Source organism: Sinohyriopsis cumingii, chromosome 4, assembly GCF_028554795.1.
Source record: "Sinohyriopsis cumingii isolate HCF-2022 chromosome 4, ASM2855479v2, whole genome shotgun sequence".
Taxonomy (NCBI): domain Eukaryota; kingdom Metazoa; phylum Mollusca; class Bivalvia; order Unionida; family Unionidae; genus Sinohyriopsis; species Sinohyriopsis cumingii.
Genome location: NC_142964.1, coordinates 28,467,939 through 28,494,833, shown reverse-complemented (window position 1 = coordinate 28,494,833; position 26,895 = coordinate 28,467,939). Strand labels below are relative to the sequence as shown.

General features: G+C 41.6%; 1 long non-coding RNA gene across 1 annotated transcript in view; it reads right to left on the bottom strand.

Annotated features, from left to right (window-relative positions):
* LOC149800864 (uncharacterized) overlaps positions 1-23,758 on the bottom strand; it is a 33,065-nt gene extending 9,307 nt beyond the window's left edge. The window contains exon 1 of the long non-coding RNA XR_016420427.1: positions 23,693-23,758. This is a non-coding gene — a long non-coding RNA (uncharacterized LOC149800864). The remainder of the gene's footprint in view (positions 1-23,692) is intronic.
* Between the last annotated feature and the right edge of the window lie 3,137 nt (positions 23,759-26,895).

The following is a 26,895-nucleotide window of genomic DNA, read 5'->3' as shown; positions in this document are numbered from 1 at the left end:
TGGGGGTGGGGGGTGGGGGTGGGACTAATGTGTACACTCACCATTTAACAAAGAATTGGTGAGGATACATATTCGTTTCCCTCCGAATCAAGTGCCTGTGTTTAGTTGCTAATGCACGGTATATAAGCTCATTGGAAACGTTATCGTTAAATTAGCCAGCGTAGCAAGATGTTTAAGGTAGATATCCGTTCCATTTGAAATCAGATAAACTCTTCTTCCTTATGCTTTTATGCATATTCAACAATGATGAGGTGTTACTTTTTTTGTCAAGTAATCGGCATTGATTGTTTTCCCTTTGCAATGAATCGATATTTTCTCTTTTTGGCCTTTTTGAAACAAATTTCAGGTCTCTATACATATATAAGCAGCACACGTGTCTATAATTATTTAAAGAGCAACCATTCAACGAGAAGGGAATAACCTAAACAAATGATACGTTCTGGACTTCAAAGTTAGGTCGTAAATTTGCTGATTTTGTAAAGGATAATAACTAAGTTTTAACCCGGATGTAAAACACTGTTGTGTGCTAACTAAAGTAAAATGTACATTTGCTTAAAGCCATAAATCTATAAATAGTTATTTATGGTAAATAAAACAGAGCGTAACAGCTGGCTAGGAATGAAAATCGTCTTATCAATCGATAAAATTCGTAGCATGTAATACACCATAATGATAGGCTGCATCACGTCTATTTATAAGGGCCAAATGTCGCGAGCATAACATACTCTCGACTGGTCTTCGACAATAAGCGGGCACTTGCCAAAACTCCTAAATGAGACATGAACAGTGCTCTTAAATATGTCTCTCCCCATCGGTAGAATTTGTGTCAAAGGCCATAATTGTTATTAAAAGTTGTTATCTTGACTGTCTCAGAGGCAAAGTTTGCATATCAAAATAAGGCACTAAAAGTGAAACATGGAACCAGTCTGTCATTAATCAAAAAGTCATTTCCCTGGGCACCACTGCCTGCATATATAATCGTCTCATACACATCAAAATTGTCCCTTACGGAGGCATATTCTATGAACTAGACCGTTTGATTGCATGCTTTTGACAGAGCACTATTCAAATTATAAACTAAAGATTCAGTTAGATTTGTTTTGTCATTGACATGGTACTTTTAAAACAGGCACTTTTAAAACAGTCCTATTTATTACTGTTCTTATCTGAGCTGGGTACCACGAGAAATTCTGTACGGCGTTATACCTTGGTATTTCTAAACATACCGTGATACGTAACATTGAATGCCCCAATTATATATTAGGGATCAGCAATTTAATACTCTGAAGCAGGGGCTTTTTCTTTTTTTCCCCCCAAGTTCCAGTCTGTCAAGAACTGGAAAAAATATTTTGCTCTGATATATAGCAAAATAAAACAGTCATATCAATTTTTATTATTTGAAAAAATTACCCTAAGATAAAAAAATAATAATAATATTTTAATAATATTTGAAAAGAAAATCTCAGCAACCACCCAACCCCCCGAAAATTAAATGGTCCATACCTTATACTAGATAAATTTGCTATGTGTATACTAATGGTTGTAAACGTTATAATCTAAAGTACAAATTAAATTGGGGTGATTAAGTATACACTATGGCTAACATCCTGTGAAGGACATTGCTCACACATGAAAGAACTTTTCGTTAAAAATAGGAAGTGTTGACCTGAAGCCTACAATTTACTAGTCACTGTATTAATATAATAGGCAGGGAAACTTTGAGTGGGATGCCTACACCCGGGCAAACTATTTATCAGAGAGGGCCAATAAACAAAATGAAACACTTACTCCTATAAACATGAAACTATTTAGTGGACTTGAGAAATGACGCAAAATTCAAACAGAAAACAAGTGCTCTCCTGAAAATCGTAGGATGATTCACAGTCTTACAAAGGAATACATGTACTTAAATTAACACATTAACGTACGCTATTAAATAACTAATAAATGACATGTGTTTTTCTTTTTGTTTGTTCTAATCAGAACGTTTCAAAAAGTTGGGTTAAACCCGATTTTGTTTCACAAAAGTCCATGTAGCCACCACGTTGACATACGTGACACGTGCCGCTAGTCTAGTGGGGTACCCAACGGACAATGGAAATCCGAGTCAAAAACCCCTTGGGAACGTTTACGGACAAGAGTTTTCAGATCTCCCTGGGAACGTTTACAGACAATGGGAATTTCACATGGGGAATATTGGGACTGTATACGAGCAAGGGAAAGTGGGGTTGTTGTTTAGGGTAGCGGGTAGCGGGTAGCGGGTAAGTCCATCTAGTTCAGCGGGTAGCGGGTGCATCCAGCTAGTTCATAAACTATACCAATAAACAGCGCTTGGCGGGGCGGGACATACATCTTCTTTATAGACAGAGACATAGACATAGGACACATACATATATTGGTGAACATCAGTCTACCACACAAACAACTATACAACCGACTAAAAAAGAATTAGGCAAGAAAGCAAATCTTTTTGAGCCCTGAAAATGGCTGTGTTTTCAACGTCAGATGCACCTCTTAATGTGTGCACATTCCAGGTCTGGCCCCACACACGCAACGTCTACTCCAGTCCTGCTCCCAGTTAAAGTCTTGCTCTTGGGAGCGCAGAGACTGCTATAATGGATTCAGTACCCCAATCTTCCGTTTGTGGGATTCTGAAGACTTCTTCTTGCCTTCTTCTCCTATTCCACAACCGTGGATGATGTGGTCTATTTACCTCCTGCTTACGCAACTCCTCCTCCCAGTCTTCCGTCTGGGGGTCCACGTGTCTCTGTGCTGGTGGTGATGGTTGTGGATGAGCTATTGGCCGTGTTTGTGGTAGTAGTGGTGTTACCAGAGGCTCCACTTCACACACTGACCTAATCATCAGGTGAGGCAAGATCCTTTCTTTCATCTCTATTTTCTTTCTCTTCTCCTCTTCCTCAAGCATGGTTTCCTCCTCTATTGCTTCTATGGCCAGTTCATCCAGAAGCCGCCTGGCATACTCCAGGTGCATCTTAGATTCTATCAATTTAGCAGATCTGATCATGTTAACGAGTGAACGCTGGGTAGCCAGACTGACAAAAGCTTTCGCTTTATATTTTTAATGCGTGGACGTGAAGGAAAACATTCCCCGTCACAAACTCAAACACATACAGAATTTTTTTTTTGACAAGCCATGGAAATGAAGTGCTTATAGACACACTTCTATTTATTTTGGACATAAAACAAAGAAACGAAGTGCTTATAACCATATTTCTATTTTTTTAAAACTTGCAAACATACAACTGACAACTGAACTAGTATATCTTTTCTTGAGTACTGGTGTAGCCCTGAAAAGGGCTGTTGTTTTGTGGATGCTGAGTTATGGCAATCTTTTATTGTATAAGATTGCATCCCCGTCTGGCGACAGACTTTTTCACAGGATATGGCCTGCTTCTTCGGAAAGAGACGGAAATCTTTTTCGTGTTTACACGACAGTCAACAAATCGTTTGTGTGGTTCCTGCTGTTGTTGTTACTGCTGCTCTCTCTGCTTCTGAAGTCTGTACTTCTCCGTCCACTCTTCTTGCTCTTTCTTAATTTCCTCTGAAGATCTCTTCTATCAAGTCTTCGACCACTTTCAACATTCGGACATTCTCTATATCTTCAGTTTTGAGTATCAGGCTTTGCCTGACTTGGTGCAAATGCACATGGCTTCATTTAGTCTAGCTAAAGTAGAAGGCATCTTCATAGGAGGATGAGTCAATAATGGATGGTCAGAATGGAGACTGCTTTGCTTTATATTTTCAAGAGCGAAGCGACAGAAAACATCCATACAATGTTTAGAGTCTGAACGCTATGATAGTTTGATTTTAGGGTGTTAGATAGAGAGAAGTCAAAGAGCATGCATTATAATAAAAATTGAAAACAAACGACAGGCACATTTTTCAAAACATTTTTGTTCAAATAACTGACAACAAAGAAACATTTTTCAAATAACAATATATTTTTGACAAGGTAGACAACGTTGTGAAGTTAAGCTAGACTTCCACTGATGGAAGTCATTGGGCCATTGATGTACACTAACTAATGACAAAAGATCGTCATAATGGTCACAAAAACATCGATCTACTTTGTCATATTTTCTAGAAGAGTGACGATCAAAATAAGTCACTAAATGTTATCAAGAATATCCAAGACTGCGTTGATGAAGAAAATACACTCAGTATTGTCCACTCACCAAGGAATCTGTGCCTCGTAATTTCACAAAAATTGAATCGTGTCGTCTGGGCGTTTCCTCTCATAAGGTCGATGATGTCGTCTTCCAAAGGTGGTAATCCATACGAATCAAAATGCTCAACACAACCATCGCGGGGAAAGTAGATGGCTACCCAGTGAGTTCCTGGGAGATGACTGTCGTTTGTGTTGATGATATAAGCTTGATGGTCTTGAGGTTTGCGATGAGGAAATTCATCTTTAGCACACACGACATGATTCCAAGAAGCAGTATACTAACTGTGGTTCAAAAGGTAATAAAGTTCCCAGGTATTCATTTCTTTGTGGTTTTTTTTTTTCTTCCCCGCAGGCAATGATAAGTCATCTATTCAATCCGAACATTTTGCTTGAAAATCTCTGAGTCAAGAGAGCTTCAGTGTGATGGATCTCTAGAGCCATCAATTAAGGAGAGGAATGATCACGCAAGTCTTTATACAACTGATGTAACGCTGCTTCTTCCGAGACGAGACTCCAATCTTCATCCAGATACTCGCCCAATTTGTCTTCGTGACTCACATCAGACCTATATCGTGTTTAACTTCACTGGGAGGATCGTCTTGACATCCATAGCAATCTTTCTTGATCAATTCCATAATTATTTCTGCCAGGTGTTTGGCAAAACAGTAGATTAAATGTTGTTACTTTTCTGGCCATCTGGACTTTATCACTATGTTCTCTTCATCTTTGTCTTTGGGTTGATTGATTGATTGATTACTTGGAATATAGATTCGTTCGCACGGAGCGCATTTGATTCTGGTGTATTCCTGCACAGCAGGATGATAATTATTCCTGGGAAAAGGAATTAGAGCCACATACCCCAGGCATTTATGCACTCAAGGGGTGTTGATAATTAAGCCGTCAGTTAGCGAGACATATTGTCCCATGCTCCTTGAATGGTGGGCTGTCATGGGTGGGAATGGACCCAACACGCACTCAAGTTTAAGTAAGCTAGTACCAACTGTGGGGATGAGTGGGATTGGAACCGACACTTACTCATGATTTTTATTGTTAAAAATTAATGCGCGCATTGCACGCTGTTAATTGATGTCCGGTCGTGGCATGAGAGGAGGTGGGCGGGAGGGCAGGTGCCGATCCATAGGAATCTGTCTGTTCACTAGTCCAGGGTGTTGATCTAAAGTTGTCGTCTTGCATGAATTTTGAATTTATAATCATCGAGTTTAATTCCGAAAGGTTCTGAATATTTGCTGAATTGAGAGAGGCTCTGTGCTGTTTAATGCTTTTAATAATGAGAGAGGAAACATTATAAGTTTGAGAGTGTTAATAGCAGGTAAATGAGATAATTTGTTTTGGTCTTTTGGTTCTACTTCCACGGTCTCCTCCCATTCCATTTCAATAGATATTCCACTATTCAAAGAGGGAATACAGTCTTCCATATCTTATAATAGTCTAGAATGACTTCTCTCAAACTGTTGATTTCCATCATATTATCAAATTCGGCATCAAAGATGACGTTTACCGTGTTATCTGGGGGTAGAGGATTTGCAAACTGAAGTTCTACACGAATCTGGCCTGATTTTATATGGTGGAAATGTCCTTCGTCGCTGCCTTGGTCTGGAGTGAAATCAAAATCCCACAAAGCATAGCCTCCTGCACAATCCTCGTACGTAATACTGTGACTGGTGTTGGTTCCTTACTGTCCGGTGGCTTCGTACATGGACAAGTACGATCTCAAGTAATTCTTCTCCTTAGGTTCGAAGGGTCTGGTACACAGTGTCTTGCCATTGCGAGTGACTTTGATCATTGTCACAAAATAATGCTTAAACTCGAAAGGATTTTCACTGTGAAGTCCGTTGAAGGCTGAATTTCTGATGACGCCAGTGATCAAATGCTTGAGTAATTATCGTTGGAACAGATGATCTTCGATGGATTGATAAACAGCGGAAATGGTGACGGTTTTCACTTCCACACGTAGTATCGGATACTTGGCAGTCGTTCTGCTCAAAGTGTGACTGATGTCAGTTCCCACTTTAGGTAACATTTCCATGCGTTGTACATAAAGTCTGGCTTCTTGGATAATGGTTTTGTAATCGGCAGTTTCAGCCATCAGATGGACAGCGTCGCTGCTAGGATTCAGTCTCAGGCGGACATCCACTCAGTTGATCAAATACTTCTCTTGCAGCCTCATGTCTAAATTCAAACGATCCATCTGTTCTAAACTACGGCTGTCTTTGATTTTCTTTTGACGTTCAATAAATCCCTTATATCGTCATCTACTTCGTTGAATTCTACTGCCGTGTCAGATTTCCATACTACGCAGGCATCCAGATGAGTGTTTTTGGCTTCTTTACCGTAAGTCAATAACTTTACCAGGTACGCTCGGTAAGGGTAAGTATCCATATTGTTTCTAACCACGCGCTCCGCCAGTGACACGAAACAATCCGGTGGTCCAGTTGGATAAGTAACGTTTCTTCGAAGGTGCGTTTTGTTTTGCCAATGCGCACCCAATCTCCTGCTACCAACACTGCACTTTGTATCCACCGTCGGGAATGTACCAAACAGACTGCTCTAAAACGGTCACTTCGTTGTTGGGAGTCATTTCTTTGGGGGCACGTCCGATGCTTCGATGATTAGATCGGTTATACGCTTGAACCAGGTGTTTTAAGGTGTCGATGTACTTGAGAGTGTGTTGATGCGTAAAACATTTCCACATCCATTCTTTCAAGGTGCATTGAAAATATTCCACAATGCTGGCTTTGGTTTCGGGGTTCTCGGAGGTGATAAAATGAATGTCTCGTTTCTTTAATTAATTTTGGAAAGGTTGGTTCAGAAATTTGGTGCCTTTGTCCGTTTGCGATCAAAGACGGTGACGACCACTTTGTTTCAACACCAGCTGGATGGCATGCACTAACTCACTGCTCGATTTGGATGTCAATGGCACGACCCAGGCAAATTTGGAAAATGCGTCGATGACACAAAACAAATATTTGTAGCCACGATTTTAGGTGGCCAAATGAGAGATATCGGCTAAATCGGCTTGCCAGTGTTGATGATACCCTCCAATCGGATGCGACTTCTGGAAACGTTTCGTCGAATGGGTTTGTGTAAAGTGTACGTGGCTTGTTCTTGTAACCATCGTTGCACTTGAGGTAAACGGAGACTTTTCAGTCGAGTTTTGGCAGCACGATACAATATCTGAACTCCTCCGTAACCTGCAGGATGGGATGGATAGTAGTAAATGCAAGCGAACACTTTCTCCATTTTTTACTAAGGCACCCACTCTTCGCTGATGATACTTCGGATGGAGCGAAATGGTGGTTTGGAAACGGCTTTACGTGTCTCATGTGCCACGGGAGTAGATGTCGAGGGTACTGGTAGTGGTGGGATGGTAATGGGAGAACTTTGGTCTTATTTTCTTTTTTTACTTCTGGTTTCCCTTCTTCCTATTTTACTTCTGTCAAAGGAGGAGTGGAGATCAACTCTTTAACCCAAGCGTTCAGATCGTCTCGTTGGAGAGTGGGGGAAGGGGTCAACAAGGACGCTGCAATCTTACTATTAATGGGAGCTGCTGACGGTGTTTGAAAGACTTCTCGTGATTCTTCTTCCTCTGGCATCATTGGTGCTGCGTCTGTCTTCACCCTTGGAGGTGGTGATGGTGGTGATGGTGAGGCACTTTTCATCAGGGTCTTAAAGAATTTTCAGAGTGGGCAGAACTGTTACATCTGCAGCTTTCTTGTGAATAAGTTGCAGTCGTTGCAATAGTTGACCCTACTTTTGTGATTTTTGTTTCGGACGAATCGCTGAGATCCATGAACGACTGCGATTCGTGTTGTAACTGGGACATCTCGGTCAAATGAGGATTGGGAGGCAAATGCGTGGTCTGTTGTTCTTTCCACGATGGTATTTCCATCCATCGTTTGTAAGACACTAAACCAGTTTGCGTCCTTCCATTCGATTTCAATGGTCACGTCTGAGATATTTAGACTCTAGAGGTCAATTTTATCTCCTTTGTCTTTTTTTTATCTTGCTCCCATGAGACCTCACAGCATTGTTCCTAATGATCCTTTCAGCAATGGTCCTAACAAAATGGGCGTACCAGCATCTTTTTCCTTTTTGACGAATGGGTATTTTCATTTGAACCATTTGCCGAAGAACGTGACGATGTTTGGCTACGCATTTATTCTGGTGTTTAGACAAAGGTATCGTACCTTTCAAGACATTCAAACAAAATTCGCACACGTCATTGATGACGTCATTGGAAGCTGTTTGAATGAGTTGTTTTCGTATGGATGGAGGGGCTTTAGACAGCACGCATGACACGTCCCATGTTTGGCCAAACGAGGTCGAAGTCCTTTCCTTTTCTTTCATTTGGGGTTAGAAGAAGGATGGTTTCTAGGGGTGGGAGTGACATCTTTATTTGTTCCTGAGCACAAATCACTGATTCACATTCTCTGACGCAGGTCTTTTTATATTGGAATGCGTCGCTATTTATTGTCTTTACGTAGTATCAGAAGGATGACAGGCATCACACTTAGTGGAGGGGTTCTCAACGGACTAAATCGGGTCAGTTCTTGCTTGGACAAATGCAGTAAACTATGTAACATGCCCGACCTCTCTTGGACTTTGATTTTGGACGAAAGTACTTTGTAAGCAGCTGCAACTGCAGCTAAAGAGGAGGAGGGTGTAACCGCTGAAGGAGGAGTTCTTGGAGACGCGGGTTTCCATTGGTTCATCAAATGAGGAAGAACGGGTGTCAAATTGAACTTGGCAGACATCACCAGCAACTGAGAAGTGCAAGAACCTGTGACTACTGGAGACGCGGTCACCGTCTCTGAAGGTCGTCGTTTGCAAATGTACGGTGAATCCTGACCAAAGTGCATGTTTTGCGGGTAGAAGCTGTTTTCTGGAGACTTTTCTGAGGACCTTTCTTTTTCTGGGGCTGTGACCTGGTCTTGACAATGTTGCTCGTTTTCTTCTTCTGGGTTCGTTTGGGAGTAGCTTATTTATTGGGGATGACTTTGGTGGTATTGATCCCATTTTAAGAGGGAGTGAATGGTAACACCTCCTAGAGATCCTCTACTTGCAGGCTTCAAAATGATTTGCTTTTTTATTTGAGTATCGATGCGGGGATCGACCAGTTGCTTTGTTTTTCACAAAAAAACTTTGGTTTGATGAGTAATGTGAATGATGCCTTGTAGTAATTGACGTGCTGTCACCGTAAAACATCGTAAAACTTCTTTGAGACTGGCTTCTAAGACACGAGCATGTATTTGGGGATTTTATTTCGCGACTGATGCCATACAATGCACGAATCAATTTGACGGGAAGATGAGACTGAATTGAAGGGACGTCATTGTTGAACCTGTATGAAACAGACCCAAAGTGTCTGAGGATTTTATGACTTGTTTGCTGTTGTTGTGAAGTCGATGACGGGACGTGTACACGGCAGGTCCTACGTCTTGGCACCAGTGGTGAAACAGATGGGTACGAAATCGCGAATAATTGGTGGTAGTAGATTTTAAATCCATAAATAGGTATGTGATGTTTAAGTGACATCGTCTTACGATCGAGCCAGCCAAGGTGTTCCTAATTGTTTGTGTTTTTAAACAAGACCACGTGATGAGCTTTGAAACTGATGGTGCGATGGCCTTTACTTGGTCAAAATAAATTTTGGGTGATGTAAATTACACTGGCGTTACCATATGCCCCTTGCGCGTAAACCACAATTTAATTATTTCGTCGTCTTCTCCTAACATGTCGTCGAAAATGAGCAGATGGGTTTGACTGGGGACAGACACGATCTTGTCGTCTTTGCCGTGAATGCCTTCCACAAACACGATGGAATCGCCTTGAATTTCTCCCAAGAGACTGTACATCGATTGACAATCTTTGTAAGACCACACGATCCGTTGAGGTGGACTATCGATCAAATGATGTTTATGTTCGATCAAACGTTTGACGAATTCGGTTTTGCTTGAACAGCTAGGTCGGGCAATTAACATTTTAAAAGGATGGCGAAGATACAAGGCCTCCCAACTGGTACGATCTAAGTGTTCGTCGATGACTTTGAAAGTGGAGGAAGAGGGAGCAGAGACAATAGTGGTAGTCATAGTGTAGGTTATGTCACTTTTGACACGAAGAAAGACAAGACAAGAGTTTTTATACTTTTTTTGAGGACACGTTTAGTTCTTTAAGATGGAACAACACGAAAGACAAAAATACACAGAAGTCAAAATGGTTAAGTACAGCGGTAAAATATACATCACAGTGATCAAAGTGGAATCTAAGCAAGTGACTGTACTCCATGTTTTTGGTAACAACGGTATCCTAGGGACAGCGTGTAATGTTCTTACAGTCTCTACATTGGGTACAGCCACAGAGGTGTCCTCCCGGAATTGTCGTTCGGTAATGTCCATGACAGTCCTGTCCTGAAGGGAGTGGATGTCCTCTGTGTCAAGTTCTTCTTCTGGTACTGTCACTAACACGGGTTTCAAAGTTATTTTTTCGCTGGACGTGTGAATTTAGGATCACAACTCTTGGGCATAATTGGCCTCCTCTTTGGTCCAAGCCTCGAAATCCCAATTTTGCTAGTCACGTACATCTGTCCAGTGAGGGTGTAAGTATCAAGCTACACACACATCGTCGTACACATCTTCAGTACCTAAAGGTTGATGAATCACTTTCTCCCGTAGAGATCGGGAAGTATCTAGATGAAAACGCAAGGCTTTTAATAAAATGAGTCTCTAGTGGACATTTAAAGGGACCACTTTCATGTTTTATTTTGTGGTAAGTACTGATCGTAAAGAGTCCACAAGGAATCGACTGATAAACGAAATCCCAGAAAGCAATTCACTAATACACACACCACATGTCGACCCTAATTCATGGGACACAGTTCTCGTAATAAGTGTTGGCAATAATCCACCGTTTGAATACTCTCATTGATTTCCTTCCATGGAATATGTTATATCACCACTGATAAAGGTCGTGGCATGGTAGGTCGTTTTTGTACCTCCTTTTGTCGGAGGGAATAAGTGTATTTTCTTCAGAGAGATGATCGTCCTCCAGTGGCGAATCGAAATGGTTTAGTCACAAATTTGCACATTACAACATACCGCTCAGAAGTTTTCTCTTGAACTAAGTTTACGTTGTGTAAAGGATTTAGGTAACTCTTCCCCTGGAATTCGCTGCAGTATGTCTACCTTGTAGTAAAAAGAATGAGTCACAACAAGCCAATCCTGCTCGCTCACGTCCAGTTTAACAATGTCTGACCACTGGAACACTTTCATCTGAATAAGTCCTCTTACAGCATTCAGGTACCAATGGTTTGAACATTGGTGACGTAACGGATGCAATTGTTCTTTGCGTTTCACATGTATTTGGACCATCACTCGGCCAATGCGTTCTCTCAACTCTAGAAGCAAACTACGAATGTTCTCTTGTGAAGTATCCATGATCATGACAGTCAGTAGTTATACCCACGTTAGAGGGTCACTTCTAATAATCCTTATTTTATTAAATATCTTCTCCTAGAGCGAAAGTAATGAACATAGTGAATAATTTCTGAACAGTGTCATTCAGGGTAAAGGTCAAGAATGTTAATAAAATCTTCTAATGTCAACGGTCGAAAGCGGAATAATAGGATGAACGCAGACTTAATCCAGAGAAATCTGATGAGTTGATTTTACTCCAGTGGCGAATCTCAATGGTTTAGGCACTAACTTGCACATCACACTCCGTTCAGAAGTTTCTTCTTGAACTAAGTTTACGTTGTGTAAAACATTTTGGAAATCCTCTAACTTTTCCTCTGGATTTCGTTGCAGTATGTCTATCTTGTAGTAAAAAGATTGAGTCACAACAAACCAATATTTATCGCCCACGTCCAGTTTAACAATGTCTGACCACTGGAACACTTTCATCTGAATCAGTCCTCTTATAGCATTCAGGTACCAGTGGTTTAAACATCGATGAAGTAACGGATGCAATTGTTCTTTGCGTTTCACTTGTAATTTAATCAGCTCTCGGTAAATGCATTCTCTTAACTCCACAGGCAAATCAAGAATGTTCTCTTGTAAAGTATCCATGATCATGTCAGTCAGTATTATTTTATTTAAAATCTTCTCCTAGAGCGAAAGTAATGGACATAACGAGTAATTTCTGACCGATACCATTCAGGGTAACGCGTAAAAATATCAGTAAAATCGTCTGATGTAAACGGTCTAAAGCGGAACAATCGGATGAACGTACACTCGATCCAGAGAAATCTGACGCGTTTGTCGACTTTTTTTCACTTTCCTCTTGTGAATTTCTCGACACAAGTTCTAGAGGCACCAAATGAGATTTTGCTCTGGCAAGTCCCTGCCAAACATCCTTGTAGATCTTCTCTTGCGGTTCGTTTGATAATCCTTGAATATTATATTTCAAATGGGATTTGAATACTTGTCTCGGTATTGTCCAACGTTTGACTCTTAGCCAAGCTGCATTTCTTAAACGACATGGTATGTCACTTCAATGACTAGAGTCCCGCTAAAGGTAAATAGTGACAAGGCGGAGACCATCGAACATGTTCCAGGTAAGCCGAATCTTTTTTTTTTCCCACTGGTGAAGTAGCACACAGCAACTGAAGCACTTGACCCCTTCGTCCAAGTAGAAAAATAATATCCTCGCTAATTCTTTGGGGATAGATCCTCCCAGTTATTTAGACCATTTTCCTTTGAAGGTTTGAAAACGACTTTCAAAGTTGCAGTATTCGGGAAATCGCTCAGGGTTTATTTCGATGAGGGTACGGTGAAATCCGCAGAAATTTGCTCAGTTTTGGATGACATCAGTAGGGTGGTAGCTCCATGGTTTCACGTGGAAGATACAACTGACACTGCGAACCAGTAAAGAGTCCACGATAACCAATGTCATCGCTTTCGCATCCGTCAGGTTTGACACGCACATAATCATTTTCCATGGTTGGTGTAATGGTAGTAGTAGTAGTCATAGCAAAGTTCCCATGATGTGACACTGAAATCGCTGAGGTCACCGAGTATGGCATCGCTCTCATCGCAAGGCACAGCATCAGACTCAAATTGAGAATCCCAGAACTTGAATGATGTCTGTTTAAAAGTATTCATCTTTCTCGCTTGGTCTTTGTAGTTACAATGAGCTATCGATCTTAGACATTGTCCTTTTTTATACGTTAAGCAATATTGACGTGTCGGTACGGCAATGTGAATTGGTTGGGAAACTGCACTCGCATCTGGAACATAATTTTATACACTTTTCCAAAGGTCTACTGACGATTTGGTATTTAGATAAACGTATAATCTTGTGCGGTTCGAAGGTGGTCACTTCAAAGTTTCCATCCTGCCATGATTTCAATGCTTCTTTCAAGACCCTAAAGTTCATCACTCAACTTATGCGATAATTGAGGTTCAATCCTTTCATTTTACACTCCGTGTGCACTTCTTGTGGGTCACGGTATTCGTAGCCGCAATTTTTAGGACCGCCACTAGCAAAACTTAGAATCTTGTCGTCGGGATGCTCGTCTGTTCAGGCTTCTAAAAGGTCTCCTTCAATTTTAAGATACCAGTGACCCAGGCGATCGATGTAGATGCAACTGTCCGTGCCAAAATACAGCACACGATCTCCTAACAGTTCTAATACTTCGTACAATTTTAAGCGAGCATGGGCTGTCACGCAAGCCGCAATGATGACATTTCCAAATTCGTCAGCTTATACAAAGTACAGTTCTTCTTCGTAATTTACCAGGATCAAGTCCTCACGAAGGACGTCCACGTGCTTCATGTATTTGGTTTCGTCGTGAATCGTACTGAAGTAGAGGGAAGGGTCTGTCAAATACTCCGACTTGGGTAAACACTGTCGTTGTGCCATTTTGCCCCACAAACAATTCAACATCACTTTGGCAAACGATCGCCTTCCTTCGTTTTTCTCGGTGTGGTCTAAAGTGAAGCATTCCAGCTCCCAGTATTTCTCTTTGAATTTCTTTTGGTCATCGGGAGTGTGGCACCAATAAGTATAGCCGCTGGCTTCTTGTTTCAGTTTCAAAAACATCCACGTAGTCGGCGAAAATGCCTTTCTGAGTCTCGTCGCCCTTGTGGTACTATTCTGTATTGGGAAAGTGGTACATTTTGTGCAGTTCTAACAGTTGGTACCCCAGGTCCAGAGCTTTGAACAATTCCACGCTGACCCGCGTTCCCGTCAAAGCAGTCTTCCTGGGTGTGCTGACAAGGCTGGTCTTGATTGCACGTTTCGGCACAAGCACGGCACAAGGGAATCATCAGTTTTCCCTGGCAATGGTGAGGTAAAACGGGATGGTGTAAGCCCGTGGGAGGCAAGACTTTGCACTTCATCAAGCCTTCATATTGTCGAATATTTTCCAGGTCGATGTGTACCGTCAGCAATTGCGGGTTCCCTGCAGGAAAGCGACAACATTTGCACTCGTAAGAATACAGCGAACACACTTCCAGGTATTTGATTTCTTCTTCTTTCTCCTCCTCGGCTTGGTACAGCAAACAGGTGCTATTTATCCGTCCTGTGTACAAACTATCCCTTGGGTTTAGAGGGTCCATCAACTTATAACTTTCCACAATACATTTAAACTCGGCATCCGTTTTCAAACGGCAATTGTACCCGTATTCCCAAATTTCCCCATCTTGGTATCCTTGTTGTTCTAACATCAAACGACGCTGACAAGTGATCTGGTACAAGTCTTCCATGGTCCGTTGTAAAAACTGTGTCACACTGAGGGTAGCAGAGGGGACATCTGTGAAATAATCATCAGGTAAACTAGTTCATGATCTTGGGGTTTTCTAAGTCGCAGCAATGAACCGAACACGTTATGATGATCTTTTCGCCTCTCCCGTTGCGTACATCTTGGACCCATTTGCCTTCCTTGTCGCACAAGTAATGTAGCCAACGTAGGGCTTTGACTGAGTATTGACGTTTGATAAAGTTCTTAGCTTGAGGGCTGATGACAACCAGGGTGTTTTCGGGCATGGATTTGTTGGTGTTACACTAAGGAACAGGCTTTGGAGATGTTGCAGGATTCCTTCAAAGGATCGATCCCTCCGAGCTCCGTGAACAGTTCTCGAAATTTTCCACAGCAACGCCGTACAAACGACGATACTTTAACATTTCTTCCTAAAAGGGGGTCCGATGCATGAGTCTGGTACCAAGCGTAGAAAGTTTCTCTTTGTTCGGTACGAATGTTATCGGGGTGGCAGTAATGGGCCTCATGCAAATGGAGTATAGCGGCGTGATGATTGGCTTCGGTATTGAAAACGTGTGGAAAATAGCCTTTGGCCATTTCTTTCATTCCAACGTTTTTAGGCATTCGGCTCAAAGGCATGGTCAAGTAACTCATCGAAGCTTTAAATTGTACTTGTCCCACTTGGATGGATATGATTTTAGCTCCGTTCAAAGTGACTTTAGGAAGTTGGGTACTTTGCTCCGTATAGTATCTCGAAAGTAACTGTCCATTGTATCCCGGGAAATTGTGAGCATTCACCGTGGCATGGCGATGACAATCTCTGTAACGTTCGATGTCCTCTTAGTTCCACGTCAAGTTGATGAGGTCTAAGGGTCATTGGGTAAAATCGGCCATCGTGTTCGGTCCCAGAAAGATTTTGTTTACGTCCTGCAGGAGTCTTGCTGCACTGAGGACAATGCCTACAGATAGGCTATTGGATGCACTGCTCGCACGCTGAATGAGGCACACATACATTCGGAATTTGAATGCCGGTCTCTTGCATGGATTCGAAATCGAAAAAGATAAAATTCCATTTCTTCTGGTCATCTTCCTCTCGATGCTTGGAATGATATTTTTGAATGTAGCTTTCGTGTTCCAAGTCTACGATTTGGCTACAAATGTAACATCGTTTCTTTCCTGAACATAAGTGTGCCTTGGCATTATTGGTACGTATGCATTGTCTACAAGTAGGGCACAATCTCAGCAGTTGACAAGCACTGTTCTGCTGTGAACCTTGCGTCTTTAGATGGAATTGGTAACAGGCATGGATAGCAATAGTGCGCTGACTAGCCGGGCAATGCACCCGTTCTTGTCATTCGTCAAGACATGGCTGAGAGGCCAAACTTCTGTCATATTTCGATCCGCAATGATTGTGTTGTTCTCTATTGTTATAGCCATAGTCACATTTCTCTCAGTAATAACCGTATCCCAGGAATGTGGCGATACCGTCATTGAAAGGTTTGCCTCAAAACAACAAATGTCCGCGCTTTTCATGAGGGTGTATTTTCAAGGTGAAGCGTGGAGCCAATACGTCTTGCAAGTTTTGAATTTTAGGAATGCCACAGTGTGTGTCTTTGTATAGCCCCTCTTGCTGTAATAAGAGTTTGGATTCTCTTTGTTGTTTGGCTCTGTTCGATTTTTGAATAGTTTGTTAAGATCTTTTCCATTCTACCGTGTCGTTCTTGTCGTGAAACATTCGACCCACCACGATAGCACAGGCAGCACACATCTGGTCTTGAGGGTTGTTAATTCGGACGAGACTCTTTGGTGCTGCGAAGGTTGTCCATCAATAATGCCTTTTTGCGTCCTGTTCCTTGGGGAAGAGACACGTGGGTCAGGAACAGCGTAGCTTTTCCATCGGTGATGTGAAACTTGTCGTTGGATTGTTGTACGTGTTGAATCTTGTTGATGACTTTGGAATGTGTCAATTCTGCTGGGCTGATAAACTGCCAAATCGGGGGACTTCAAACTGTCGTGATGAATGGAAAGTCCAATCGATCGACTTCTTTGGCTTGACATTGTCGTTTCAGTGTGGTTAACAAAGAATCCACACCTCGGTGATGAACCCATCTGCTTTCTCCAAAGGTACTTCGGACTTGAAATCTTTAAACTTCACCGTGTACGTGTAAGCCGTAGTTCTTTTCCGTCTCTCGTATGTGTTTATTGGTGAACATTGGTTGGGTGTAGACTCTCTGGGTCTGGATTCTGGCTCACTCATGTCATCGTCAAAATCGCTGGCATGAATTTTAGCCAAAACATCAGCTACTGTGCGAGACGATAAATCACGTTTCTGCTTGTTACTTTCTTCTCCTTTCTCCCCGAAATTATGCTATCGTTTCATCTTGACTGCAATATATCAAATGACTACATTTTAAACGCCATGGTCCCCTATATCCAGGGTCTTCCCTATATAAAGGATCAGTGTCTTCCCTTCCAGTATTCATTTCACTCTCAAATCCACCAGAAAGACGGAAGAGCCCACACAGATCGAAATTCTGATCAGAGCTTTGCGAGGTTTCATACGGTTTCACACAAACCGACGGACTATTCCCCCACATTTTGAGATGAAAATCAAGATGTCTGCTATATTTGTAAGAATAAAGGACACTGGGCTACAGAGTGCCTAGACCGTCAAAAGAGCAAGAGAAAAGTAAAGATACCTGTTATCATTGTCAAGAGAAAAGATATTGGTCTTCAGAATGTCCTAAGAAACTACAGCAGCAAGAGGTAGAGAGGGGTTTCGAACAGGAAGAAGAAGCACCCTCTCCAACTGAGGAACTCAGACACGTAGAGAAAGGGGGAAAAAGAGACGAAAAGAAGACGAGGAGAAGGTGAGGAAGAGGAGGAAAGATATGTGAAAGTAAAGAAATTAACACAAAAAAACAGAGAGAGTGAACGAAGACACAGAATAAGTCTATGAACTTTTTAAAGTGTTGTGTTGTGTTGTAAATTGTATTGTAAAATTTGTACCAGAATAGACCATAAAGAAAACGTGCGTGTCTCATGGTTTTGATTGTTTAGAATAAGGACCTACACTCATGCATTCTCACACACATACACACACATAGACAGACACACACACGTATATCATGGACAAAAAATAAGGGATTTGGAGTTTTAATTTATTTCGAGAGAAGTGGGCGGTTATGAAAAGGACCGGTGGTTTCTTATATATCAAACTCAGGAACTGGACGTAATCAGCTTTAAGTGCTTTAAGCCTTTGCCACCTACTTCTGGTCTTGCTCCTGTCGATGATTTGGTAGAAATCACAAGGGTGGGTATCTCAGGCCTAGCAACATAGTTGGACTGCTTGACTCGGGAAGGTCTTTTTCTCTTTGATCATATCAAAGAAGACTGATACATTTGTTTCAGACTCCTTAACACTTAGACCTTGTTTCTTCTCTGCTGCTGATTCTTCTTCCTGTAGTTTCATTCTTGCCTCTTCTTCTCGTTGTTGCTATTTAAGTAGAAAAGCTTCTTCTACTTCTTTCTGCTGCTGTAAAAATTTCTCCAATTCTTCTGTCTGTCTCTGTTTAAAATCCACGATTTGTGGGAAGGAAGAATAAGGCGGCGAAGGTACTGGAACAGGAACAAGTTCTTGCGAAGAAAAGAGAAAATCGACTAAACCCAAATTAAAATCGGTCTCTTCTGGAAGTAGAACTGTGTTGACTTTGATAGCCGCTGCTTCACCACCATCACTTCTCGTCTCCACAGCCAGTGCATCCCCATTCATCGTCTTCTTAGTTTCCGTTATGTTTGAAAATTCTGTCGCATTGATTCATTGCGTACAGATGCTCGCTAACCTATATAGGGAATGTGAATTTACAGGTATTTCTTTTCGGATTGTAAGACAGACTTCGCACTGTGGCTGAATGGTGTACCGCGCGTTACGATTGATGAAAAAACTCAATCCGTTTAGTTCCGCTCTTCCACTATAAATAACCGCAGTTCATTGCATTCCCTTGACCTGCTCTCGTCACAAGATGTGGACTAACGTTGAATCATCTACTCTCATATCGTCGATGCTGTTCGTTACGGACGTACCCATGTATGTCATATCTTCGTGGACAATCATCCGGATCACCGATAGGAGCGTTTGGAAAAGAAGAACCTATGTGGAGAGACAAGGCTGTCTGAAGAGAGTCATCATGTACGGAGCAGAAGTTAGAAGAAATTTGAGGAAAAGAAGAAGACCTATGCAATTCTCTCTAAGTTAACGGAATGATGTTAACAAACAAACCAAAAGGCCCTTTTCAGGGCCACTCATATGCCTCGAAAAGACTTGCTTTCTTGCTTAATATTCTTTTTTTTAAAAGTCGGTTGTATAGTTCTTTATGTGATAGATTGATGTTCATCAATCTATGTGTGTGTCCTTTGTCTATGTCTCTATCAATAAAGAAGTTCTATGTACCGACCCGCCAAGCGCTGTTTTATTAGTATAGCTTATGAACTTGCTGAATGTACCCGCCATCCGCTAAACTAACCCGCTACCGGCTGAACTGATGAACTTACACGCTACCCTCTACCCTATACAACAACCCTACTTTTCTTTGTCCGTATAGAGTCCCAATATTCCTCTGATGTTAAATTTCCATTGTCCATAAACGTTCCCAGGAGGGTCAGAAAAATCTTGTCTGTAAATGTTCACAAGGGTTTTTTGACTGCGATTTCCATTGTCCGTAGGGTATCCTACTATGTAATATTTTAAATTAATTTGTGACAAATACAATGTTTGTACAAAATTATAATAATGTTTGGAATTATTTCGTCATGAAACATGAAAGCATGATATATATATATATAAATATATATATATATATATATATATATATATATATATATATATATATATATATATATATATATATATATATATATATATATATAATTTAATTTCTTGCACGATTACTAGGGAAATACTGTTTAAAACACCAACACTTCCTCGTCGGAATCAAGTATTTATACAGGTAAAAGACAAACATTGTCTCATCTGAATCAAGTGCATACAGTTGAAAGACAAACACTGCCACATCTAAATCAAGTAGATACAGTTCAAAGACAAACACTGCCTCAACTGAATCAATTATATCGAGTTAAAAGAGAAACACTGCATCATTTGAATCAAGTACATACATCTGAAATACAAACACTAGTTCGTCTGATTTAAGTATATACAGTTTAAAGGCAAACACTGGCTCGTCTGAATCAAGTATATACAGTTGAAGGACAAGCAGTGGCTCATCGAAATCAAGTATGTCCAGTGGAAAGACAAACACTGCCTTGTCTGAATGAAGTATAAACAATTAAAAGACAAACAATTATATCGAGTGAAAAGACAAGTTCATTTCAATTTTGCCCGTCACCCCATGCCGGCGTATATGCCACCCACAAAAGATCGCCAGAGGATTCTGTCCACCTCAATGCCTGTCTGGTAATGTTGGTTGGCGGTTTACGTAAAGTGTGTCCTATTTAACCCCACCTTCTCTTCTTGATATCGTCCTCTACCGGAAGCTGAGAGGTTCTCTGCTACCGGTTGGTGTTGCTGATGGTGTCTGGCCAGCGGATCTGGAGATTTCTTCTTAGGCAGCTGTTGATGAAGGTCTGAACTCTCTTTATAGTCGACTTGGTAGTTCTCTAGGTGTCTGCTCCATACAGTAAGACTGACTTTGCGTTGGAGTTGAACAGTCTGACCTTGTTAGTCAAGGACATTTCTTTGGAGCTCTAGATGTTCTTGAGCTGTATTAGAGATGCTCTCACCTTTCCGATCTTTGCCTTGTCGTCTGCGTCTGTGCCACTCTGCTGGTTGATAATGCTCTCCAGGTACGTGAAGGACTCCCCCTCTTCCAGGGGACTTCCCTGTAGTGTGAATGGGTTGTTACTGACATAATTGATCTTGAGGATCTTTGTCTTGTATTTGTGGATGTTGAGGCCAACCTGTGCTGATGTGGCTGAAAGTATGTCTGTCTTGTCCTGCATTTGCTGCTGACTGTAAGACTAGAGCTAGGTCATCGGCAATGTCCAGGTCCTCAAGTTGACACCACAATGTTCACTTGATCCCAATTATCCGCCCATTGGTGGAAGTCTTCATAATCCAGTCAATGGCGAGAAGGAAGAGAAATGTCGACAGCAAGCAGCCTTGCCTGAAGCACGTCCGCACTAGGAAGCTGTCTGTGTGCTGTCCTGCATGAATGACTCTGCAGGACATTCCGTTGTAAGTGTTCTTGATCATGTTCACCAGCTTGGTTGGGATGCCGTAGTGGCGAAGAAGTGTCCATAGTGTATCTCGGTCCACGCTGTCGAATGCCTACTCATAATCGAAAAATATGATATAGAGCGAAGAATTCCAAACCAACGACTGCTCAACTATGATGCGAATAGTAGCTATTTGTTCCGTACACGATCTGTTCTAACGGAAGCCCGCTTGCTCATCTCGTAACTGGGTCAACAACCTCCTTCATCCTCTCCAAGAGGACCCGGTTGAAGCTTTTCCCTGGTACTGACAAGAGTGTGATTCCTCCGTAGTTGGAGCAGTTGCAGTCTTTTCCCCTCCTTCTAGTCAGTCAGTATTTCTTCTTCCTTCCAGATCTTCTCAAAGACGGAGTATAGCATTTCCACTGAAGCCTCTAGATCTGCTCTGAGGGCTTATGCTGGGATGTCATCAGGTCCTTAAAAGACAAACGCTGCCTGATTTGAATCAAGTGCATACAGCTAGAAGACAAACACTGGCTCGTCTGAATCAAGTATATACAGTTTACAGGCAAATACTGGCTCGTCTGAATCAAGTACATGTATATACAGCTGAAAGACAAACACTACCTCATCTGAATCAAGTAAATACAATTGAAAGATCAACACTGCCTGGTCTGAATCCAGTATATGCAATTGAAAGACAAACACTACCTTGTCCGAATCAAGCATATACAGTTGAAAGACAAACACGGGCTCGTCCAAATAAAGTATATAAAGTTAAAAGACAAATACTGCTTCATCTGAATCAAGTTTATCCAGTTAAAAGGCAAACACAGGCTTATCGACAACAAGTGCATAAGCTTAAAAGAGAAACACCGGCTTATCGGAAACAAGTACATACGGTTTAAAGACAAACAGTGGATCATACTTACGATTAAAAGTCAAACAATGGCTCATCAGAATAAAGTATATACAGTTAAAAGTAATACACGGTGAAAAGGTAAACCATGGCTCATTTGAATCAAGTATATACATTTGAAAGAAAAACACTGCCAGATCTGAATCAGTTATATGCAGTTTAAAGGCAAACACAGGCACGTGTAAATCAAATAGATACAGTTAAAAGACAAACACTGGCTCATCTGAATCAAGTATATCCAGTTAAAAGACAAACACTGGATCGTCTGAATCAAGTGTATATAGTTAAACGATAAAAACTGGCTCATCGGAAACAAGTGCATACGGTATAAAGACAAACACTGGCTCATCTGAAAATATATGACTCAGACCGAAACGTTCAGAAGTTCAACAACTGGATTAAGCTTCAACATTAACCCCAAAATTGGGATGCTCCATAAGAAGTTGTATTTACCTACTACATGAAAGAACGCTGTCCTCAAATATGTTGGCAAAAATGTGGGCATATTGAAAATTATGAACAACCACAAAATAACACTTCGTATATAGCACTGACTTAAAACTCGCTAAACACTACAACTGAACTGAATTGAACATCTGTGCAATCTGTTCACATGCTAATAATTTAGTCAATCCACAGATGCAACGTGCAAGGAAGAAAAACTGGATTGAGAAGACTTGAGGAATTCGGCTTAAAGGAGAAAATCTACCCATCAACTTCGATACTTACTAACAGACAAACAATCGCCACATTTTTGTCCTTTCTCGCTTCATTTCCTCTTCAGGTAGTTTTTCATGACCTTCATTCCAACTAACACTTCACTGTTATTATTATTATTATTATTATTATTTAATATATTTCTCTGTACATAAATTCATCACGAGATCTAATTCTTCGAGTATGTGTGTGATTTGGATTTTTAACGTAGTTTTTACAATTGTCCAGTCATATCGTTACGATGTCTGCAGGGGCCCCGAGTGGCCGAGTGGTCTAATGCGCTCTCCGTTACGGATCACTGCCATCTCACCTCTGTCTGCGTGGGTTCGAGTCTCGGATTCGGCCAATGTGGATATGTGAGAAAGCTTGCCAGTAGCTTCTCGAGGGTCGCTGGTTCTTTCCGGGTTTTCCCGGGTTCTTCCTCCACCATTAATACTGGCCGCCATGTATAGCCTATCGTGTGCTGAAAAATGGCGTTAAACCCAACAACAACAACAACAACGATGTCTGCAGTATGGCAGGTTATAGTGATGTCTCGCACTGGGGCATCATACCGTAGATACGTAGCATCATGTTCCACCAAGTCACATTATCTTGACACCAGGTCGACCAGTCCTAACACTAACTTATTAATGTTGAACGCCAAGCGAGGCAGAAGCTAGTACCATTTTTATAAATAAGTTTTTGGTATGACTAGTGCGGGATTTGAACCCATGACCTCCTGCGTTTGAGGCGGACGCTCTAAAGATTTAAGCTACCAGAACGCTTAATTTTTCGAGTAGATATTTTGCTTAATTATGTCGCACTGTGTTCGAAAAAGCGGTTTGTTTTATCACGCGTCCAAAAGTTCAAGTCTGTTTCAAATCCGAGCACTTCCCTGTAGGCATTATGGTAATGCGTAGTGCACGTAAGATCCACTTACCTCCGGAAATGAAGAGCTTGACAACGTGCACACTCCTCACAGATGAGACTCTTTCATAAATACTTTAGTAGTATATGGGGTCACCCTAGCGTCAAGTGGACTTACCATGCAAAAACAGTCGATTCACTCTGGCGTCAAGGGGAATTTAACATGGGAAATTTTAACATGGATGGAACTGTAGAGCGTCAAGGGGAATTGAACATGGAAATTGAACAGGACCGGTACTTTAACGTCAATGGGACTTTAACGTTAAAATATGGGGTTTGCACTTTGTCGTAAATGGAAATTGAACATGGGAATGTCACCTGGATGTCAATGGGAATTGAACTTTGGGTGACGTCATGAGGTTTATAGGGTCAAAACATTTTATAGGGATTTTAATGTATTTGTAAGGACAAAGGGTAGATAGGGACAAACATACAAATACACATTTAAACACACAGAAAAGACGACAGAAATGTTCTAAAACAAACCTCACAGAGAGAATAATGGCTCAAAAAAGAAAAGTCTATTGTATGGGTTCAAAACATTTATTCAAGTATATACATGGGCTCTCTGGCCTGTGCTTTGGTCTAAGCACTATCCATTTAATACATAAACATTTCTACATCAAACAAACCTATTTACTAGTTATTTAGTTCTTGGCTCTAGTAAACCTGTTTACATTTAATGTTCATTTATAAGAAAAAGCTAACACAAAACAAGTAACATGCAATCAAATAGGACAAAGTTCATGTTTCTCTCTCTCTATTCGTCTCACACGTTGTTAAAAATCTGGTCAGCTAGCACTTGTGTCCCAGCGTAGATATTTCCCATCACTTAATCCGTTTCATTCATAAATCGGCTGTTATATCCATCGTGCTAGGTACACTTATCAGTAAGCAGATCAAGTGCAGTCATCGTCTTCTTCCCATGGAGGTACAATGTATACCATATGAATGGTTACTTTTCCTTCGTTGATGTCAAATTTTCCTCTCATCGACTGCACGTCTTCAATAGCCCTAAAAAGTTTGGACGAAGTTATTTCTGCAGGTGTGCTAAATCCGAGACATACAGGTGAGTTCAAACTGTCGCGATACATAGATAGGCTCAAACGACCTCGATCTTTGACTTGGCAATGACATTTGAGTTCCTCTAACAGTGAGTCAAGTAGGTCCGCAATGAAACCTGCTACTTCCTCGGCTGAAATGTCAGACGCGAAGTCTCTAAATTTCACCGTGTAGGTGTAAGTTGTCGTTCTAAATTTTCTTGAGGTCACTGTCTGAGTCATTTGGATGCTAAAATACTCCTGTAGGTCTACTGAATCCTTTCCCTTCTTGGACGCACTTTGCTGTGACGGTATGGTAGTGAAAGAGGTCAGTGATGTTTGTTCCTTCTCTTTTTTCATCTGCGTAGAGTGATTCATCTTTCTCGTTGCTTGTCCTCGCAATGAAGTGTCGTTCTTGGAAGTCGTCCCTTTTTATACTGGGTGATATCAGTATGTCCATAAGGTAAAGTTTTGTGGTCTGGAAGTTTCACTAGCTGCACGTAGTTTGTCATGGCGTTAGTACATAAATAACTAAGATGTGTTACTGCATTGGTGATGTGATAGTGAGGCAAAGAATCACACCCGAGTTTCTCGTTGGACTTGAGTCTTACGCTCTATACTTGCTGTTTGAAGGGATTCATTTTTTCTCAATTGGTCTTAGTAGTGACAATGAACTGTTGGTCTTGGACGTTGTCCTTTTTTATATGCTGACCAATATTGATGTGACCGTACGGCAAAGTAAAGTGGTTGGGAAGTCGCACTCGCTTCTGGTACACGATTTGATAGACTTTTTCCAAGGGTCGACTGACGATGTGGTGAGTGGGTAAACGTACAATCTTGTTCGGCTGGTAGGTGGTCACTTTAAAGTTTGCATCCTCTCCAGACTGCAATGCTTCTTTCAATACGCCAAAGTTGACCACACGACTGGTACGATAATTCAGAGTCAATCCTTTCACTTTACACTCTGTGTGCACTTCTCCTTGTGGGTCCCGGTATTCGTAGCCGTAATTTTTAGGACCGCCACTCGCGAAACTTAGAATCTTGTCGTCAGGATGTTCGTCTGTCCAGGCTCCTAAACGGTCTCCTTCGATGTTAGGGTGTTGCTGACCCGGTCGATCGATGTAGATGCAACTGTCCGTGTCAAAGTACAGGACGCGATCCCCTAACAGTTCTAAAGCTTCGTACAATTTTAAGCGAGCATGAGCTGTCACGTAAGCCGCAATGATGACATTTCCAAAAGGGTCGTCTTGTACAAAGTCCAGATCTTCTTCGTAATTGACCAAGATTAAATTCTCTCGAACGACGTCCACGTGTTTCATGTATTTGGTTTTGTCGTGAATCATCTGGAAGTAGCGGGAAGGTTCTGTCAAATATTCCGTCTTGGGTAAACACGGTCGTTGTGCCATTTTACCCCACAAGCAATTTAACATCACTTTGGCAAACGATCGCCTGCCTTCGTTTTTCTCGATGTGGTCTAAAGTGATGCCTTCTTGTTCCCGGTATTTCTCTTTGAATTTTATTTGGTCTTCGGGAGTGTGACACCAGGAAGGATAGCCGCTGCCTTCTTGCTTCAGTTTCAAAAAGGCATCCACGTAGTCTGCGAAAATGCCTTTCTGAGTAGGGTCACCCTTGCGGTATTGTTGTGTCTTGGGAAAGTGGCAAATTTCGTACACTTCTAACAGTTGGTATCCCATGTCCATAGCTTTGAACAATTCTACGCTGACCCAGGTTCCCGTCAAGGCCCGTTCTTCCTGGGTGTGCTGACAAGGCTGATCTTGGTTGCACGTTTCGGCACAAGTACGGCACAAGGGAAACATCAGTTTGCCTTGACAATGGTGAGGTAAGACGGGATGGTATAGGTTCGTGGGAGGTAAAACTTTGCACTTGATCAAGCCTTCGTATTGTCGAATGTTGACCAGGTCGATGTGTTCCGTCAGCAATCGCGGGTGCCCTGTAGGAAAGTGACAATATTTGCACACGTAGGGATACAGCGAACACACATCCAAGTATTTGATTTCTTCTCCTTTCTCTTCGTCGGCTTGGTACAGCAAACAGGTGGCATTGGTCCTTCCTCCGTACAAACTATCCCTCGGGTTCAGGGGGTCCATCAGCTTGTAACTTTCCACGACACGTTTAAACTCGGGATCGATTTTCAAACGGTGATCGTATTCGTGTT